The sequence below is a fragment of the Haliotis rufescens genome, unplaced genomic scaffold, assembly GCF_023055435.1.
Source record: "Haliotis rufescens isolate VD_foot unplaced genomic scaffold, xgHalRufe1.0.p SCAF_96, whole genome shotgun sequence".
In the NCBI taxonomy this organism is placed as follows: domain Eukaryota; kingdom Metazoa; phylum Mollusca; class Gastropoda; order Lepetellida; family Haliotidae; genus Haliotis; species Haliotis rufescens.
In genome coordinates, this window is record NW_025964390.1 from 1,124,269 (window position 1) to 1,147,571 (window position 23,303).

General features: G+C 38.0%; 1 long non-coding RNA gene across 1 annotated transcript; it reads right to left on the reverse strand.

The window, feature by feature from the left end:
• Nucleotides 1-7,858: 7,858 nt before the first annotated feature.
• On the reverse strand, nucleotides 7,859-22,657 carry LOC125377707. Its single transcript, XR_007219773.1, has 3 exons — nucleotides 22,567-22,657; nucleotides 16,450-16,532; nucleotides 7,859-7,898 (listed from the first exon to the last, which is right to left on the reverse strand). It is a non-coding gene; the product is annotated as an uncharacterized LOC125377707 (long non-coding RNA).
• Nucleotides 22,658-23,303: the final 646 nt, after the last annotated feature.

Here is a 23,303-nt window from a genome sequence, read left to right on the forward strand (position 1 = left end):
TGTAGCAAACTTCACATATATGGATGATAGTATGGATTCAGTGGAAGATGACATGATTGGGGTAGAGTTGTATGATCAATTGACTGAGCTATGGGGCATGGCAGGCATGCACGCCAGAAAATGGCTCTCAAATTCGTTGGATGTCCTTGATGGAATTCCGTTAGAATCTAGGGCACAGAAGGTCAACATAAACAAGAATGAGTTGCCTTCAGTGAAATCACTAGGCCTTATGTGTATAGCAAATGATGATGAGTTTAGTTTTTGTATGAATGTTCCTGAGAACATTGTGAAAATGACGAAAAGAATATTTCTCAGAGAAATTGCAAGGATCTTTGATCCGCTTGGATTCCTGACACCTTTCACCATTAAAGGGAAAATGATGATTCAAGAGATGTGGATAGCAGGTTTCAGCTTGGATGAAGAAATCGATCCTGATCTGAAAATTAGAACTTTGAAATGGTAAGCTGAACTTGAAGAGCTATGTCATGTCCGAGTACCACGGTGCTTGAGATTGAAATCTGAGATTGAAAGCAAAACATTTCATGTATTTGCAGATGCATCACAAGATGCATATGGGGCAGCAATATATGCCGTCTATACTTACCAAAGTGGGGAAGTGTCAAGTCGGTTAGTTACGTCCAAAAGCAGGGTTGCTCCTCTTCAATCTGTTAGCATTCCAAGAATGGAACTCATGGCGGCAATCCTAGGTGTCAAGTTGTTTGTTGCTTCAGCAAATGTGTTAGGGATGACAACTTCAAACACCAAATATTGGTGTGATAGTATGAATGGTCTGTGCTGGATTAAAAGCCAGAGTAGAAATTACAAATCTTTTGTGGCCAATCGCATTGGTTACATCAAGGAAAATACCAATCCTTGTCAGTGGAAATATGTTCCATCTAAATTAAACCCTGCAGACATAATTACCAGAGGTACATCGGCAGAGAACCTAGTGAGTAGTGCATGGTTGATTGGACCAGAATTCCTGACTCTGAAAGAAAGTGAATGGCCAGAACAAATAGGTGGGTTTCAAAATGAGAGTACTTTAGAAATGACGAAACTAGCTGGCAAAAGAGAAATGGTTACGCTAATGTCCGAGGGTGATGATGATACTTGGCGTCTTCATCCATCCAGATATTCTGACTGGAAGAGATTGACTAGAATATATGCTTGGGTCTACAGATTTGTTTCCAACGCACGTGTTCCATCAGAACTATGTCACAGCGGTGATCTGGATGTAGAGGACGTCATAGATGCTGAAATGAAAATCCTTAGTAACATGCAAAAACAGGAATTTGCAAAAGAGTATTCCGCACTAAAGAACGGAAAACAGTTACCAAGTAACAGCAAACTCATCGGACTTCAGCCAGTACTTGATGAAGAAGGAATTATTAGATCCAGTGGCAGGTTGAAATATGCTGATTGCTTGTCATTAGAGGCATGGATTCCAATAATCTTGCCTCCAAAAATCTGGGTGACAAGACTGATTGTCAAATATTACCACGAAGAAGGTAACCATGCTACAGGTACAAATCAGACTTTAGCAGCACTCTCCTCACGCTATTGGATCATCGCTGCTCGTGAAGAGATTCGCGCATGGGAGACAGATTGTGCATTTTGTCGGAGAAAAAAGGCTAAACCAAACCCTCAGATCATGGCTCCACTTCCAAAGGTATGAGTACGCTACTCAATGAGAGCATTTTCACAAGTAGGAGTGGATTATGCGGGACCTTTCTTAACAATTCAAGGAAGGTCAAAGAAAAGACAAAAACGGTACTTGTGTCTTTTCACATGTTTGTCAACAAGGGCTGTACACCTTGAAATGTCGTATGGGCTGGACAGTGACTCTTTTCTGAATGCTTTCTTTCGCATGACAAATAGACGAGGCATGCCGAGGGCGGTGATATCAGACAACGGTACCAACTTTGTAGGTGCAGTGAAGGAAATGAGAGACCTTGTCAACAAACTTGATGTGGTTGCTAAATTGTCCTTAGCAAATAGGGGAATCATTTGGAGATTCAACCCTCCTCATGCACCACATTTCGGTGGTGTATTTGAATGTATGATAAAATCAGCAAAAAGGGCTATCTTTGCCATTCTAGGTAAAGGAGATGTCACAGATGAAGAACTAACTACAGCATTTACTGCTGCAGAAGCACTCATCAATTCCCGTCCACTTACGTATCAAAGTGCTAACAGTCAAGATGATGTACCCTTAACACCAAATCATCTTATGCACGGACAAGTTGGTGGAACGTTTGCGCCTGAGAATGTTGACACTTGTTGGTTCAAGTCAAAATGGGCAAGTCTACACTCATCCGACCGGTGACGAAGGTATGTCCTCTGGAGTGGAACTCGGAGGAAGACTCAGCAGACCAGGAATGTTCATCTGAGACGCAACGGGAACAGGAGGAAGCTCAAAAGAGGATAATTCGTACGGAGGACAAGGTCAAAGCATCGAAATCGGAGCATTCTGAGGATATCATCGCAGAATGAGGAAACATTGTGTGTGAGGATGTTGTATTCTACATTGAAATGTGCATTATAGTGTAATGATTCATGGATGTTTTCATGTATTCTGATAGACAGGAGTCTATCATCGAGGGGGGAAATGGACTGAAGAACTGTTTGTGGATAGTTGGTTGTGTAGTAAAAATACAACCATGTCATTTACTTCGCGGAATAACATTTACAGTGCACGTGAATTCAGCGTATCGGAGGAACGTTCAGGAGGAATGTTCAGTGTTCTGAAGCGTCCGGGAACAATTGTCTGGGAACAAGTGTCCGGGAACAAGTCTCATGTTCCTGGACACAGTGGTTGACTCATGGGTACACAACAGCTTCGCGGAAAGCGTTAAAGTTGGCATGCAGCACGTGCTTCTTGGTGGATGAGCGCAAAATGCGCATGCTCTAGACACAGTTTATTTCAGTTGGCTTCTGGCATTCATATGGGCAAGGAGTAAATGGATATCTCTCTCTAAGTAACCAATTAGTGAATTAGAACAGTACAGAAATAGAATAGAATAGAAATAGTTGAGAGAGTTACCCATTTACATTGTTACTATACGGCAACTTCACTTTAAGTTTCAAATCCATTTCATTTGATCTTATCACATTTTCATTGTTCATTACATTACAAGGGGATTTCACATTTAATTGATTACAAGGGGATTTCACGTTTAGTTGATTGCAAGGTAAGTTCATGTTTAGTTAAGTTTAGTTTAGTCTTCCACTGCGAACCATTCAGTGACTTATGTTTTCGGAAAATGAACTCTAAAAGGCATTCAGCTTCACGGAGAACACTGAAATGCACGTGATTTTCATGAATGTTTGATATAAAAGCATGTTAATAATTCTTTAAAGGAGTCTAGCACCAACCATCTTGGTGGCTAGATGTTAGAACACATGGTTAGGCTGACATCATTGGTTGCAGTTTAACCTTCAGTCACATCAGGACTGCTTTAGAAAAAGGAAATACTACAATATCCGTGTAGTGCTTTGCCTTTAATTGCTTGGTATGTAAATACTAATTGTGGGATAATAAAAGGTGATTACAAAACTTTATTTTTCATTTTTTCATTCCACTGCAAAACACAAACTATTCCCAGCCTTTCAAATTGCATACAGATGCCAGCACACGAGGTCTTGGTGCCGTGTTATATCAGACACATGAAGGACATCAGCAAGTTATTGCATATGCCAGCAGGAGCCTAAACAAGTCTGAAAAAAATTACTCTGCTCACAAATTGGAATTTTTGTGTTTGAAATGGGCCATCACGGAAAAGTTTCATGACTATCTTTACGGACATGACTTTAAAGTGCTAACGGACAACAATCCTCTGACATATGTGCTCACCAGTGCGAAGTTGGACGCAACAGGGCATAGATGGTTGGCAGCACTCTCAGCCTATAACTTCACGATATCATACCGGCCTGGGAAGAACAATGCTGACGCTGATGTGTTGTCACGACTTCCAACACCCAAGGATCAGGCGACTATGAGACAGATTTCATCACATTCCATCAATGCTATCTGCAACATGACAGCAAACCTTTTTCTCGTGGAGAGTATCTGTTTCATCAGCCATTATTCAGGAGCAGGAAGTAGAAATAACTGATGAGAAGTGTGATGCCAATGCCCGAGACTGGAGAAGAGCCCAAGCCAGAGACCCAGCCTTGGATACTGTTATGACTCATCTGAGGAATGGAACTAAGCCAAGACCAAGTGATTGTCGAGCAGATCCTGAGATGAGTGGTCTCATGAAGAGCTTTTCAAGCTTCAAACTTCAAAGAGGAGTCCTTTACCGAGTTATATCAGTGGATGGTGAAACCTGCGAGCAACTTGTTCTGCCAAGTAGATGTCGCCAGTCAGTCCTGCGCTGCCTCCATGACCAAGTTGGACATCCCGGACGTGATAGAACTAACTCTCTTATTCGGGATCGCTTCTTCTGGCCTGGAATGACTAAGGACATAGAGAACCATGTCAGCCAGTGTGAAAGATACATTAGGAGGAAGAGCGGCACAACAGTGAAAGCACCTTTAGTGAGTATCAAGACCACCCAGCCCTTGGAGTTAGTCTGTATGGATTTTCTGACATTAGAACCATCCAAGGGAGGACAACAGTGTATACTAGTTATCACAGACCATTTCACCCGCTATGCCCAGGCTTATCCCACTAAGAATATGAGTGCTCGGACAACAGCCGAGGTATTCTTCAAGAACTTTGTGGTCAACTATGGACTACCTAAGAGGATCCACTCGGACCAAGGAGCGAACTTTCAGGGAAAGCTTATGAAGGAGTTGTGCAGTCTCACACAGATCGACAAGTCGAGAACCACTCCTTACCATGCTATGGGTAACGGTCAATGTGAACGTTTCAACAGGACTCTACTTAATATGCTTGGAACCTTGGATGCTAGTGGGAAGAAGGACTGGAAGAGCCATGTTGGTCCTCTTGTACATGCATACAACTCTACAAGGCATGAGACGACTGGATACTCACCATTCTTCCTCATGTACGGTAGACATCCAAGACTTCCTGTTGACCTAGCTTTTGGACTGGATCGACCCAAGCAAGGCCAAGTCCCTGTTGGAATATACAAAATCACTGAGAGACCGACTGAAACAGGCGTATGAACTTGCTGCTGAAGCTGCTGACAAATCCCAAACAAGACAGAAGACTAACTATGATGCCAAAGCTAGAGCTACCATGTTGGACGTTGGAGACAGAGTGCTTGTAAAGATCGTCGCTTTTGATGGGAAACACAAGATCGCAGATAAATGGGAGGAGGATGTTTACATAATTCTTTAAACCGAAGCTCCTGGACCGCCCATACCATCTGTCGACTTGTTGCTGGAGGATGTAGATGCTTCTGCACAAGAGGATGTGCAGACTGAAGCAGACACTCCTGAGCCACCACCAACAGTGACCACACCTGACGACAGACCTAGGAGGAGGATGCTACCTACCTCACCACTTAGGAGGTCACAGAGAGAAAGAATGAAACCGCACTGGCAGACGAGTGGGAAGTATGTGATGGCGACGACAACAACACCAAAGCCAGACTGGAAATCAAGAGCAGATTACCTTAGTTCACTCATAGCCACAGGAGTCGTAGCAAGCAGATGTGACCAGGCATCAGAAGCTCTTGTGAATCTGGTAACAGGAAAGCTATGATGACGAGGACGTCATTTGTCGAAGGGGGGAAGTGTGTGGCGGTGTCATTTCTATCATTTATCTGTATATATATATGGTATTGGTTTTAGACAGTGTAATTGGTGTATTTTATTAGATTATGTACGGTACCAGTTTCCAGCCTAATTGCTCCAAGCTGAACTTGGGCTGGTAAGTTCTTTTGTTTATTGTGAGGGTCAAAAGTATTCTTTTGTTTTGCTTTTAGAGGGCAAGCTTCTGTACTAACACAAGCACTAAGTCAGTCTACTATATACAGCGTTCTCTGGACAGTCACGACATGAGACTCGTATTTTGACACGTATTGTGACAAGGACTTTCACAGCTTCATCTTCACTATACATCTCCAAAGGTTAGTTTTAATACTAGATTATAAACATTATGTAGGATGTATTATTTGTTTTAGTACAGCATGTATAATGTAAACATTATTTTAGTGTAGATATACTTGTGTGATTTGAGTGTATGAATGTAATTTATGTCACAAGAACAGTAACGATAATAAACACCATTCATGTTTATGATTCTCTGATGTAATATACTATAATATTTTTTATTTGATAAAGGCGACAGATATAAGTATTTGTGTCATATTGTTTGCCACGAAAAATGTGTGTTGTGTATAATTATGAGCATATTACAGCATAGGTAATGTGTATATTTATGTAGGTTTATCTATGACATTCTAATTGAGATAATGTTGGTAGTAGGTTTAGATTTGAATTAATATGGCAGTAGATTACTATGTATATTATTTTCTGATATTTATATTTAAGTTAGAATGACATGTGTATGTTATTTATAGATGGATCTGAGTGACAAGTGATTTGGCCTACTATCACCTGAGTGCCATACATTCGGTAGGCATAGTAATTTAGTTATTCATTGTTTATATTTCATTTATGTATAATATACATCTTGTATATAAAAGTGCATTGATGCAGTTGAAGTAATATATGGAAAACATCATATAATAATGTGAAGAATGCATTAATTATTATATCAATAAAGTTGATAAGTGCAATGTTTTAATGTGTATAACTATTTATTTATTATTTGTTCAATTATGTTACAGGGTAAATATTGGTATGGAAAATAACCTTGTGGCTTCTTGGTCACAACTCACCCCCAGCAGGCGTTGGTCTTAACTGTGATATTTGCACCACCCTAACCTGCTACAACTGCATGAGTGCACATATACCTCCCCAGTCAACATCAGGCATGCTAAAAGCTGAAAAAAGTGTTCAGACAATATCAAATGGCAAACCAGTTTGGTTATAACAGCCAGGAGTCAGTTCTTGAGGGGACAAAATAATTATTTGAAAGTCATATGAGTGAAAAATAAGTCTGTTTTAAGAAACCTTATAGAAACCTTCATTCACACAAAAGCACCTAACAGAAAGATATATTGGTATGCTACATTGTTTGCTATAAATAAGGGGATTTGTGACATGTCAGCAGTGTACATGCTTCATACTCAAGATAACGGCATCGCGTAACTTGACCGGCAAGCGATTGACACAAGGCAGAAATTGTTGTGGCAGTGGTGACTTTATCCTAATTTGTTGTCAAATTCATCAGTTTCAACAAATTCAGAAGGCAGGAGGAGGGCTTGATGGACAGAGGTACCCTGGGGGTTCGTGCTGAGTTCGACCACAAATGTCCCTAACTTCACTGTCATTATTTTAAAATTTACCTCCATGGTGTATCCATGGTGAAATATAAACAGGAAACAGCGTTAGAAATTGGCACTAGTCCTATAGTCCTTACCAAACTGCCCAATAGTAAAGGTATCCTAAGGACTAGTAGAAATTGGCCCATTTTAAGGATTTGCTGTATGTTATCATGATAAGGACAAGTGGACAAAAACTGTTAGTTTCTAACCCTCTTAAAGCATGTAAAGTATGAATTACTGAAATGTGCACTCACCCTACAGGTTACACACAACCAAACGTTTTCCCAAAGACTTGTATAGTAACGTTATATTTTAAAAAAAAATAACTAAGCATTCAACAGCTATTACCTGTACGTGTGTGCACAGCTTGGCCTTAGAGCAGGAATAAAAACATAAAAAATTACTAGTTTAGCCAGCTCATTTTCCGAGTACAGGAAGCTAAACACACCACCCCCAGTTTTGCACCAAATGTCACTTACTTGAAAATAGCTGTGGTCACATTCAGCATAAGTCATCATGTTGGAAAAGACAGTACTAAATATAAAAAAACATGGTCAGTTTTAATAACTGGATGGATGTACATTTGAAAGACATAAAAATCTTACAGAATATCCTCCAATCACAGCCTGCAGATATCTCTCGATCTGCACTGAAAGCTTCCTACGAAAACTGCACTGTCCAAACTGATTCTGATTTGGTATAGTAGAACCAAAAGCCTTATACTAACTATAGTTATAGTTAGATATTGTGATATTCTCTGGAAACTGGAGGAGGAGTAGATTTCATGAAGCTCCATAAAACAGGGGTAGTAACTCTGTCAAAATTTGTCGAAATGAAACGGGACTGCGATATGTGTATCATCAACATGTCGACGTATTGTGTGTAGAGTGTCAGGGATATTCTCTAAAAGCTGGAGGAGGAGTTGATTTCACAAGCTTAGTACCTCTCTCACAATGGGCGATCTTTTTCAATTTATCTTCCCTTCACTAACCCGCTAGGTGCGCTGATCTGGACGGTCCAACCTTAAACTGACGGCGTATGTGGTATGAGCGATACGAGTAATACATGTTACTATGACGCCTATAGACAGTTAACTAGTACAACCTTCACCTCTGTCGGCAACGGTCACACTTGTGTGCGGACAGTATATCTTTTGGCCTAAACAATTATTTATCTATTGCCATGTCCGGAAATAAATGTTCCTTGATATAATTATACATCAGGGATGACCACGACTGATTAACCACTAGATAGGCGTTCGAAGCGATGCGGTGAAATCAGCTGATCGTTCTTCCCAGGTCGCTTTGTTGACGTTTTGCAATCGGTACTGAAAGTGTTGCCCTTGATGTATGATTATGAAAATTAAGTAGATTTTGTATACGTTCCTATATCTATGTTGTAGCATCGCCGAGCAGGCTACATCATATGCATGCATTTCATTATGTAAAACTGTGAGGCGATACGTTACGCGAAATGTGAAGGTCTCATGCAACGTTGCCCGTAGGCTCATTGTTGTGAATATGGACAGCAACACATGTAAGTATTTGTCAGATATATAACTCAGAGCAATGAGAAATGTTCTCAAGAAATTGTAAGAGTAACAGGCACTGTAAAATGACGTCATCAACTAGATATCATGATACAATCTTCAAAATAAAAGAAATGGAAATCACTGAAATCTGTTTTGATATTTAAGGGTTAATTGGTGCATGTTGTATACAAGGATTTTATGTATATGAATGGTAGCTGTTTGTTGCCAAATACTACCATGATTATATTTCAATATGATCAATGAAAGATATATATCATTTTGGCCTTTTTTTAATTTTACAAAGCAGAAAAAACCCAATTCAGACACAGGGGACCCCATAAATTAGTTAAAACACATATTCAAGAGTATTTGTACCAACTACAATTTTTATAAAATAAAACAATATATTCATACTAATTGCCAATCTCTATAATGTTGATTGTATTAACAATGCAGTGTCTACATCCAGTTTGCATTGACAATAAACATATGATTGTGACACAGATAAAGCGGATTCTTAACTTCATTAGGCCTTGCTTTTTATGTTTCCTTGTTCTAAACTGATGTTTCAAATTCCAACATAAACAAATTATTAATGTTTTTCTTTTTTCTCTTCACACCAAAAGATATCTGCATTGCACAATGACTCTTATTATTTTATTTAATATCTTGGCACACTTGTGCATGTGTACTAGTATTGGGACTCTGGTATTCTTTCAGGTTTGGAGAATCAATCAATTCATTGTGAATTTTTTTTAATTTCTTACATAAGTTACTCTGATCTTGATAAGATCAAACTAGGTCCAAATTATTTGGAGAAGATTAAATTATGCAGTTTACACATTTCAGCCAGTCTGTCTAAAATCTGGTCCTATTTTTAATCAATAATAAATGAATGAAAATTTAAGAATAAATATACCTTACCTGAGTGAATCAGTCAATATGCATATTGACTGAAATGTTCAGTCAAAATACATATTGGGCCTGATTATAGACACTGACTGTAAAATATGTAAGTATAATCTGTTATATGCAAAAACAAATAACATAAATAAATCCATTTATCTACATGGAATGACTGTGGGGTTCAATTTCCATTTATTTAACCATCAGAAGATTTGATGATAAACTTTCATATTCATATTTTCATATAAAATTCATATTTGCTATATGATAATAATAACTACAAAATATACTTTAAACTACAGGTGTCTTGAAGCACTGTTGAATGAAAATCAGGATACTTAGATACAGCAGGATAGTGTGTGGGTTTGTATGGGAAATTTGTCAACATTAAAAAAAATATAATGTTACTAAAACAAGACGATAAAACTTTGATTTAGATCTTTTTATGCATCATACACATTTTGTGGGGTAGTCAGTATGATTTGATGTTTGTTGGGACACATCTCTGTAATTAACTACTATTTTAAGAGCATGAGTATCAGAATTCTGTAAGAAATGATGGATCAATGAATTAACACCTGTGATGACTCAGGGCACTTAATGGTGGGACACATGTTATAAGGGGCAGAATAATATGGGTAAATCTCTTATTTCAAAGTATGATGACTAGTACCGGTATGCATATTGCAACTGAGTAACTGAGTGCTTAATAGCTGCATGGTAGATGTTCATTAGGCCTATTTCTACAAAAATAATATAAATTTAAATATTCAGATGCAACTTTAACTTTGATATAAAAAGTAACATTTAAAATCAGTTGTTTTATTATTTTGAACGTTATTTCTTCTTAAAATATTTGTAAGGGCACGGATGTATACTTACTATATAGATCATTGGTAAAGGCCTGTCAAAGATGTCTGTGTGCTGCAAATGTTGGCGTATCACTAATTTTATTAAATTGAAGTCCGTGGTAGTATTTGTTGAGATTTGAATGCATGAATTGTTGTAGGAAATAACACAAAGGCTGATAAATAAAATGAGTTTGCATTATTTCATCGATGCAATATGTTCGCCCAGACTGACAGAATGCCTCGCTGATTTCTGACGTAGAAAATACCGTGACAATATACCATTTTTCATGACGTTTTCCCCGCTATATTCCAAAGTGACAATTTGTCTTGTAGTTGAAGACTCAACAAATGTTGATAATATAAACTAATAATCACTACAAAATATGTGCTAGTTAAAAATATTCAGTTGTAAATGACCGTTTTTGAACGAAGGTGCAACAGGATAACTCTTTATCTTGGCTCCGTCTTGACATGTCAGTCGTTGTCGCAGCGCGCATTGATCCAGGAACCAGACCGGAAGCGACAGGTTGGACCGTCGCTTATATCATTTCAAAAGGAGAGTTATTGCCCTTTGGAACAAAAAGATTGCCCATTAGGCAAATGAAGCTTTGTAAAACAGGGGCAGTAACTCCGGCCCGGCAGGTGATAAAAAAACTAGGGTTGTAATCATTCACTGATACCTACAATATCATTGATACTTAGGTACACACGACAGTTGAATTGTCAGTTTGTGAGATCACATATTCTCTATAAATAGAACAGGAACTGACAGAGTTACCTCCTGTAATGGCAGAAGTAGAACAGCGCAACCTGTAAGCATGGCAGAACACAAGGACGTGCCTGCTAACTGTGACATTCAATAACAATCCTTCATTTAGAACTGTTTTGATGTTGTGTTTTTCTTTGTTAATGTTTATAGATAACTATAAATAAATGTATGAAGAGAGAGGTTTTAAAGCTGTATTTCAGTGACTTCATCATTTGTTACCATTCGATGTGGTGTATCATGATACCAGTAGTATCAGCAGTCCAAATCATATGGCAAGATACCAGGCGATACTCAGCTCTAGAAAAATACTCACATCTTTTTCCCTATAACCAAACTTATATTTTCTGTGTTTTCATGGCATAAACACTGATTGTGTTTACTGTGAACCTGTAACTGTCATCCCCTTGGATGAGTGAAAATGATGAAGAGAGAGAGCAGTCCAAGACAGAAGTTTGCAGTGTGGACATCAACATGAACCCACAAGAAAGTGAATGATGACACCAAGTAGACACCAAGCTGAGATGAACCAAAGACAGCTTGATCTGTAACAATCTCAGAATGATGGACTATATTGACTGGTTAGGTCTACTAATACCTACAGGGAATAATAGGGAACATCTTTTACATATCATCATCATCATCATCATCATCATCATCATCATCATCATCAACCCAGCAAATTTAGAATATAAAATTTAATATGTCAACTTTTGCGTCCGAGGCTTCAAATCACCAAACCAATCGGCACTCCATAACTCACTAAGAGCCCCCTTCATTGATAGTTTAAACATAAATTGGCAGCCCCTAGAAGGTAAACACAAATACAAAGAGTCATTTACCTGGACACAAGACATGGAAAAATAGATACAATTAGCAAACCAATACCCAACACAACCTAAAATACTAGAATACATAACAGTAAAGAGGAAACAACCCATCACAGGCAGAACATCCACCAAAACAATTTTCTTAACATTTAAAGCCATATCACTCCCCACTCACATAACCTCGGCGCACTAAATGATAAAGTCCATCCAATCAGAAAAAAAACAATCCAATGTGACCAGTGCCACTCTTTTGATCACGACTCTACTACATGCAAAAATGACCCACATTGCCCAAAATGTGACTCTGAAAACCATCTAATACAGGAGTGCACATGGGCCCCTTTCTGTAGGAACTGTAACCCCGAAGGACATACAGCAAACCAAAATACCTGTCCAATCAAACAACATATTTTTAAACTTAATAAAAACATAAAACAGTCACATGTACCAAAACCAGCAACCATACAACAACACCACATTACCACAGACGAGGAATTCATACTACTGTCAGACCAAACCCTAGACTCTACAGTTAGCTCCTTCCAACCCCTACCCCCACTCCCCCACCCCACCACAAACCTCAAATCTCAGAGACAAAAACCTAAACCAAAACAAATACTCACAACTTTTCAACCAACCTCCACACACCCAGTAACCATAGTAGACATAAATACACCCTACCCTAACCCTTAAACCAGACCTACTCCCCGGCCCCTACTACAGTCAATACACAGGCCCAAACCCTAATTTAAATCATCCCTCCCCATACCACTGCCACCCAACCACCCACCATCACAACCCCCAATCACATCAGCATGCCCAACCACTCAAACGCCCATACAACCACACCCTCACCCACATTACTCAGCAAAAAAACAAAGTCATTCCTTGCCAAAAGAAAATCAAAACTTAAAACAGCACCTTGAGCAGCCACAACTCAACAAAAATATAACAACATAAACATGATAAACAAACGTATAGAGTTCACAGCAGCTGCCCTTCTGAACTATCACTGAAGTAAAATTATCTCAAAACTAGACCCATCACCATGTAATTCATAACTATATCTTTGACAGCAAATCTCTTAAAAACAAACTGGGAAGTTCATAATGTCACAGGGGGCAGTGATCACTGGCCCTTAAATATAATATAATAAACATATCCCTTTTAACTAAAGTTCAAACCCAGCAAACAAATTTCAATTTAAAACAAGCAAACTGGCCACTGTTCATCAAACTCTGCAATCAATCTGACCAACCCCATACAATAACCACTAATTATCATCACAAAAAATTCAAATACAGCAGAATTAATGGCCATATCAGCAGCACTACACAAAAAACCTGAACCAAACCAACTTTCTTATAATTATGAAAAAAAGGTTATGAATTTTTTTTTTTTTGGACCAAACATAATTAAATGGGTTAATATCTTAACTAAGAATGCATCATCTTGTGTAATACAAAATGGACATCTCTCCACTTTTTTCAGAACCAAAGAGGATGCTGACAAGGTGACCCACTTTCACCCTACCTATGTTTGCTTGTAGCAGAGATGCTAGGAATCATGATTAGGAATAATAAGGGCATGAAAGGAAAAACAATAAATGATATGGAGTATAAATTAGGTCAATATGCAGATGATACACAGTTATTTTTAGATGGATCTGAAGACAGTCTTAGAGCTGCAATTGATACTTTGAATAAAGTTTATAGAATATCCGGTCTTAAGGTAAATATTGACAAAACTAAAGCTACATGGATAGGTTCAATGTCAGGAAGCAGCATCAAGCTCTGTGAGGACACAATACTAGACTGGCATGAGGGAAGCTTTGAAGTCTTGGGAATAATATTTAATCCCACATTACATGATCAATGTGTAATAAATACAAGAAAAAGACTCAAACATATTAATAGATTACTGGGTAGCTGGAAAAAAGACATCTAACCCATCTGATAATGTTATTGGAAAATTGACTGAACTATTTTATACATTCATTTGAAATAACAAACCAGATATAATAAAAAGATCTGCCTTGATAAGGAAATATGAAGGAGGTGGTCTGAGAATGATAGATACCCGCAAATGTATTGATTCATTGAAGTTATCATTTTTAAGGACAAGTTTACAAAACCCAACTTCATCAACACTAAAGAACTTCCAATCAAAACAAATATTTCCTTTTGGAGCAAATATTGATAAGTTTATTACTTTGAAAAATCCCTTTTGGAGGGATTTATTGAATATTTGGGGAAATTACTACAAAAAATACAACGTTGACAAACAAAGTATTTTATCAGAACCATTATGGTTCAATCACCAATATAAAAAAAAATACATTCTAAAACTTTGGTTTAATTAGGGTATTCATAGTTTAAAAGATTTATGTAGCAACAACAGATTTTTAACATTTGAGGAATTACAAAACCAATTTCAAATTAAAGGTATTACACCTGACTACAACTGAGTAATGCAAAATATCCCTAAATCATGGAAAAAACCCAATAAATGGCAGATCTTCTATCACAGCTAACTTATACATAAATAACATTTCGAGAGGCTTGTTGATAAGAACAAAGGGCTCCAGAATATTTTATGATAAACTTATAGCTACAACTAACTTTCCTCTGATGTGTGATAAATGGGAAATTGAACTTAATCAAAGCATTTTATGGAATAACGCTTTCCCTTATTGTAGAGTGTGTACCAATGATGTTAAACTAATAGATTTCCAGTACAGATTTATAAATTGAGCTCTATATACCAAAAAGGAATTATGGAAAATGAAGATAATAGATGATGATATATGCTCATTTTGTGTCTCTGAATCTGAAAACTTATACCATGTGTACATGTATGTAGAATATGTATTTGAAAACCAAATAATACTTCTTGCCAAAAAATACATTTACCAGTAAAGCACTATGAAAACTCCATTATACTTTCCTTTTTTCATAAAAATATTGAAAGATGTATGTGAAATAGAGAAATTCATCGCAATGAAAACTAGTAGTATTAAGAGATTCAATAAAAACTGTAAAGAATTATCAGCCTACTTATTATAATTTCTCAGTCAATGAATAGATGTACTTACCCATCCATATCTGATCATGTTTTAAGATTCTATGAATAGCTACATGTACATTCCTCATGTACCAATGTTACATATATGTTTACTGAATTGAAATAAAAATATTTAAAAAAAACCCAAAAAACTTTCTTATAATTTCAGACTCTTTAGACTCCATAAAACAATTTAAAGTGAATACTCAAAAACATGACTGGACTCTATAACAACATGATTAAACTAACTTCAGGATTAAGATCAGATAAATCAGTTGATCTACCATGAATACCTAGCCACTCAAACATACGAGGTAATGACTCCGCTGACACAGCAGCCAAATAAGCAATGATAAATCCATCCCGCAAACTAAACTTTTCCACCTCTCTAAGGCCGAAGCATTAAAAATCTAAATTTTCAATCATTTATTAAAAAATCTAACTCTAACTGGAGAAAATCCCTTTTCACCAAACCTCCAATACCTTTTAGTATTAGAGATATGGTTAGAACAAACACATACACCACTATCAACAATCAGTCAAACTTGTTGCCTTCTTTTTAAATTTCAAAACAACAAAAGGCACCACTTCAGCCGTTGATTAATACATGTACCAGGTTTACATGAAAAGTCTTTCTCAGTTTTCAAGTTGTGCTCTGGAAACGACACCTACCCCCTCCTTTTGAGATTAACTCCAAATTGTTTCCACAGAAATCAAGAAAAAGGAAAAATGCCAAAAATCTGTAAAATAGCAAGTTTTTTTAGGGCACCTCTTTGGAATCTGTTTGATATATCTGCCAAGTTTTGTTAAAAGATTTTCAATGGTTTTCCAGTGACGCACTTGAAATGAAATGATTATGGGCGGACAGACAGACAGATAGACAGACAGACTAAGTGTCGACCATATCTGCCGCATTATATGCCAGGGGGATAACAAGAGGTACAGATTATGTTGTTTAAGTTTCAATTCTCTTCACTTGCATCTCCAGTATTTTGATGGCCTTTAGAGTCATGTTTGAGATATTTCATGAGAAATAGGAATTTCATTTTCTTTACTCAAAATGGAGAAGGAAATGTATAGTTATAAAATGTCTATCATGGAATCTTTAAACTATGACAAATCGAAAGAAAGTGAATACTTCACGTGGCAGAAAGGCAGTAGGCAAGTCCTCTTGCATGGCTTCAGATACAGACACAACAACCAGCGACTGACTTGTGTACACTGGAAATATGTACAGCGCCAAGGATTAGTCAACACAGCAGAGTCAACGCAATGCAGTTTATTCTGCAACCATAACATCGACAGAAAAACCGGAAGGCCAGGTTCAACCAAAAGTTGGAATAAACAAAAGCGAACGCGGATGCGTGTAATGGCACAGGGTGGCTGCCTGGGCAAGTGTACCCCAGTGGGTCGACACCAAGTTAGCTCAGATGGTTCATGGTGCCCGTCCAAAATCCCTTAAGAGGACTTACACTGAGATGGACCAGAGGTTGCGGACAAATTATTAGCAGGATTCAGACTCCCCTTAAATTCCCAAGTGCTGCTGGACAACCAAATAACTGTGCTGACATATGACTTTAAAGATAGGTTTTAAAGTGACAATACATTGGGACACATTTTATATAATATATATCTACATTTTTAACTTGTTATGATAACTTAATACAAAGAACCATAACAATTTGAAATGTTGTGAACACACAAAGATATTTAGAATGTGGTCAAATGTAACAAATGTTATATTTGGGATCACACTTTCTAAGCCTCCGTGGCTGAGTGGGTTTGATCGCTGAGTTTGTGAGCTTGTGATTAGGTGCCTCGCTCTGGCAGTGTGCGTTTGAATCCTTCATTGGACTCAACCAAAACAAGTACTAGAATCTGTACTTTACTAAGAAAGTGTTATCCCAAATAACATTTGTCATCTTTGAAACATTGTTGCAAATATTGTATATTTGTTACTGAATGTCTGAAAGGGTGACAGAAATTTTAAAAAATAATAAAATATGAGCTTGGTGTGTTTGTTTGTGCCCACAATAACATGGCGGGCTATACCACTTAATGTCAAGGTAGACACCAGTAGCTGAGACAGTCGCTGATGCATAAAGATGTTTCTGTAACACTGTAGCCATGAGTAGACTCAATTGTCCATGTGTCTCGTCTGCTTGGTGGATGGGAACAGACATTTAACCTAAACAAAAATACCAGGAAATATGAGTGAATGAAGTTCATGCATATGATTAGGAAGCATGAAAGAACTAATTTTTCACACAAACAGTAAAATCTAACAAATAATGCTGTGAATAAATCTAGTATCACTATCACCCATGTTTTGTTCTACTATTGGGCCCCCAGGTAACCCCTTGAAAATTCAGGAGGGGGCTTTTCCATACCCGCATCACCTGATTGATGAACCCAGTCTAGCCCAGAGCACCTAATTACTTGTTTGTCTCCTACTGGTAAATTAGGTGAAGTGGGCGAATAACGATGAGTAGAGCTGTACGTCATACACAATGGTTCAGCAAAGTGACTCTCAGCAATTGTTAAAACAAGGTAAAACTACAAAGTTATCAATCTGTGTTTAGTGGGGCCTATATAAGACATTTGAATCTGTAAATTATCCCTGTCTCCCATAGATATTCATGGGATGAAACAGCAGAGAGACTGGCAAAGCTAGCTCTGGACAAAGCAGAAATACACCCTATTCCTTTCAGCAATATGGAGAAAATGCAAAATCAAAGAACAAACGGCATGGCAAGCCCAAGGGACACAAGTGAAGGTTGCAGATGGCTTTACAAAATACAGAATTCAAACCCAAATAGGAAAAAAAACATTCTCCTACTGATCTGTAAAGATGGTCAGCTCCTCAAACATATCTTTGCAGAGCAGCCAAAGTAATTACATCCATTTCTAAACAAACACAATTGTATCAGTAAGAAAAAAGAAACCATATCAAAATTAAAACTGAAAGATGGTCCAGAGTAACAAACTGTTCAACAGTTCAACCACATGAAACAGACATGTTCTGTACAAACAATTATATCATATTTTGTTAACATAATTATGAGTGAGTGAGTGAGTGAGTGAGTGAGTTGGGTTTTACGCCGCTTTTAACAGTATTCCAGTTATATCGCGGCGTGTCAGCTTAATGTGGGAGGAAAGCCCGAAGTGATGCAGGTCTCAGACGTTTACCACTTTGGTGAAACCCACGAGCACGGGTATGGTGCTGACAAACCTAGAAACATAATCGGGGCGAACCGGGATTCGAACCGAAAATCATAGGTTTCTGGCATGCCCAAGGGACGCAACTCTGCACAGCAAATCGCGGCGCCTTAGACGACTGGGCCACCCGTGCCCCCACATAATTATGATCTCTAGAGGGGCATTATTGCCATCAATCATCTAAACTATGACTTGACTTTCAGTGCATATCTTTATTTTATTATGATTATTTATTCTGAACTTTATTTTGTCATGGGCATTGAACAAATGCTTTGTTGGGGCACCTCTATTGTGCTGACATGTCTTGTGTGAGAGGTTAACATGCACATTATACACAGATGATGTGAAAACTTTTAATTTTACTTTCTTTATTATGCCTGTTTGGCATTATTGTTTTTAACGTTTGAAAATCTATACTGCCTCAACATTTGATACAACACAAGTGCATTTGTTTTCCATCCACTATGTGGTTGTTCAAAGTACACTTATTACCCCGTTCAATGGATCAGTGTGCACTTAACAATCATTCTCAGCTCCCTGGGGAGTATACAACCCAAACTGCTTCGAGGCACTGGAAGGTTAACAGTCACATGGACATCTCATCCTACCGGGTACCCATTCACAGCCTAGCTGCTGAACAAAGTCGATCCAACTACTCCCCACAACCGGTATAGCTTAACTTGACATGATTTGTGACCTGTGCACTGTGCACAGGACCACATGCCACCAGCTCATGCATTCTGATACAGATATGATAAATGATCAATAATTCTTATATTAAAAAAACTTGACACCTACTTCGCATACTCTGAGTATCATGTTTTACTTGGTGGGTCAGTCAACTGCTTGGTGGTCAATCAGAGTGTAAGCCCAGGCGTCCTCTGGATTGGCTAGTTTTAAATCTCTGTGTCCCACTTTCAAACCCATTTGTTTTAACCCTGCACTTGGCATGGATACTTCGCTGTGCACTGGACTGCAAGAAAGGATATACTTATATAAAGGTTAGTAGTTCAAGTTATAATTGTATTTTATGCCAGTATAATTATGCAAATCACTTTAGTTTAATAAATGTCTATATAGATCCTTTATTATATTTAAACATGTCACATTTACTAGTATTAGGGTTTGCATGGTGAGTGTATGTATACTAGATATATTTCATTTCACTATATGTGTGTCTGTGTTAATCTAGGACATTTGTGATTTCAGTAACTTGTACTTTGTATTAATAATTTGATAATAGTTTACATGTGATATTCATGTGTGTAGATAAACATACCTTCATGATGTATTTTATATCATGAACAGGTTTTCACGAGGGTTTTGTCATATTTACGAGGGATTGTGACCACCCAAATACACCCCAGTGGGATTCAGCGGGTATATATATATATTGCTTGCATTGTAACATAACATTATATTTATTGTACCATATTTATATTGAATGTAAATCCATTAAACTTACATATCTAAGCTTATAATTGTGAAATGTTATAAATGATATATCATGTATAGGTTCTACTACACCAAATCAGTACCAGTTTGGAGAGTGCGGTTTTCGTAGGGAGCCTTCAGTGCAGATCGAGAGATATCTGCAGGCTGTGATTGGAGGATATTCTGTAAGATTTTTATGTCTTTCAAATGTACATCCATCCAGTTATTAAAACTGACCATGTTTTTCTATATTTAGTACTGTCTTTTTCAACATGATGACTTATGCTGAATGTGACCACAGCTATTTTCAAGTAGGTGACATTTGGTGCGAAACTGGGGGTGGTGTGTTTAGCTTCCGGTACTCGGAAAAGGAGCTGGCTAAGCTAGTCATTTTTATTTTTTTTATTGCTGCTCTAAGGCCAAACTGTGCACACACGTACAGGTAATAGCTGTTGAATGCTTAGTTATTTAAAAAAAAATCATAACGTTACTATAGAAGTCTATGGGAAAACATTTGTTTGTTTGTAACCTGTAGCTACAAGTGTAGTATATTATTATTTAATCTGCTTCGGTTTTGATGTACTAGATATAATTGTATGTTTATTATTGTATTCATTGTTCCAGGGTGTCGGTTTATCACAACAGACAATAAATAATCAGACCTCACACCCTAGCCTGTGTCATTATGTTATCTGGGATACATATACACATATTAATGGCTACAACAGTTGTAACATACTTAAAGTTGTCAATACTGGGGCTTGATTGATATGTTGATAGGTAACGCAATTGACATAGATATTGATTCAATAGTGGCAGGTAATATCAATATAGATTCATTACGTTAGTATCCTTAAATGACTAGAATATTTGCAGGCAACTTTTAGTCTTCAACAAATTATCATTGAACCCACAAGGTTTACTCAGCACCCCCGAACATTTAACTAGTATTATACTCTTCAGGAGCTCTTGACCCTGTGACTGGTGACCATTGTCTCGTACATGTTAATCTGAGTAGCTCTAAACCCATTGACATAAGTTATAAAAGAAAGATGTATTATTAGTTTCCTTGACAAGGTGAAATTAATGTGGTATTTGTGTAAGTATAACTGTATGCTCACCCTACTGAAGGTGCCAGATACACCAACAATGTCCTCAGCTACAATTACCTTAAGTCATTGGAGTGAACATTGCTTAAAGTAACATTCACCAGAACCTAAGAGGTAACATAAGCTTCATGGAGTGAGTGAGTGAGTGAGTGAGTGAGTGAGTGAGTGAGTGAGTGAGTGAGTGAGTGAGTGAGTGAGTGAGTGAGTGAGTGAGTGAGTGAGTGAGTGAGTGAGTGAATGGTTTAATGTGACTTTTGACATTAACATTATGGCAGAAGACACCAGAAATGGGATTCACACATTTCACACATTATACTCATTTCGGGAATTGAACCCGTACCTAGAATGACAAGTGGACACTTTAACCCTGAGGCTACCAGGAGACACTGAGGCTGACTACAACTATTTACATTATGAAGACAACCACATCAGATCCAAGTTCAACTTATAACTTTATCAGTGACATAAACTGTTGGACAAAACAAAGAGTGCACATGAAATCATATACCAAATGCAGCACCAGTGCATTGTTGTCCTCCATGACAGTTGCAGGGTTTTAATAAAACCAAATGAAAGGTACCCAGAAAGGCGTGCTTTGCTCTCTGTGACTATCCAATCATCCCAGTGTGCCTGCTGTATATCAGGCCCATAGAACCCATGTTGTCAGCCCACTGTAGCCAGGTGGTCGGGATGGGTGAGCTGGCTCACTGTGTGTCACTTTACCCAGAACACAGTGCTGACCTATACTGCTGGATACATCTATTGGTCATTGCTCTTATTCACAGACCACCGTCATATAGCTGGAATATTGCTGAGAACGGCGTTAAACAAACAAACAAACAAACAAACAAACAAACAAACAAACCAAAGCAAAACCCCCCAAAAAACAAAATAGATACTTTAGTCTCAATATGAACTGTGGAATAACTGTGTTAAAGCCCTGGCAGGTTTACTAACAGTGCAACATTGTTTCCCCAATGGCAAGGGAGGAGGGGAGGGGAGGGAAGGTGGGGGTTGTTGTGGGAAGGAAAGGAACATGCATAATTTATCTCTCTTCAATACGTCGTTGACAATGGCCCCAATCCCACAGGTGAGCTGCCTCCTTTAAATCATTGCATCTTACATGCAGGCATAATATGACATTGACATTGACATTGAACACGAGGACAAATGACAGTAGTTGGATCCATGATGGTATTTTAAATATTTAAAAAATCCACAATATTATTTTTGATGATTGATGGTGAAATATGAATCTTTGTATATCTTTGTAATGACGTGCCAATGCAGTCGACTTCTTTTCCGTCACTGTGGACGACATTCTGAATAAATGATTGTGACATGCCGACTACACCGTTGTTTATTAGGCGTGGCAGACAGAGTTAACAGAAACTGAAGCTCTCTCGTGTGACGGAGCACTTATGGATTTTCTGTTGCTGCAAAGACAATTTACCTTTGCACGTGCTGCTCAATGCTACCTAAATATAACCTACCTACACAATGTGAAAAGAACTCTTCATATTCCTCTCTGGGATAATAAGCAATGGGCGACTTGACGTGACAGGCGCAAGGGAGCAATGGCTGCATGGAAGGAGTACAATTCTGAATGGAAGGAAATGAACGCAATAGGACGTTGGCAGCGTTATGTTGAGCCCTAAACAGACAACTAGATATATCTTAGGAAAAACGACAAGGACCCAGACCAATCTAAATAGCACGCAAGCTAGTAGTAAAGCTGTTTTGTGAAATTTTGTGAAAGGAATTCTCCCAGATATGGAGTATCCGTGGGCCGTCGTTGATAAAAACGAGTTCCGAAAAAATGAAAATGATCGTTCCCCATTTTTGGATTGTTAGTAGTGTATGGAACATTTTGTTGAATTATTCAGCCGCTGTTATTTGCCCAAACTGTCTATATTCGCTACGCGGCACTGTGCGAAAATTTGCACTATTTTCTCTTTTCTGGGGACCATCACCAACATTCTCTGGACTATTTATTTTGTCCAAGAAATGTTTAAACGTGTACAATGAGTGCCATTTCTTTAAGTGAAATACATTCTTTGTGTGAGATAACGTTGAGCCAAAATTGTCACCATGGGCAGGGGTGCCAAAATTTAAAAAAAGGAGTATCGTCTTGAAACTCGGTAGGCGGGTCGGACAGGTCCCCCCGACCACGTTGACGTTCAAATTGTAGATTTTTAGCTATTTTCTCCAGGCCTTAGGGGCCACCGTA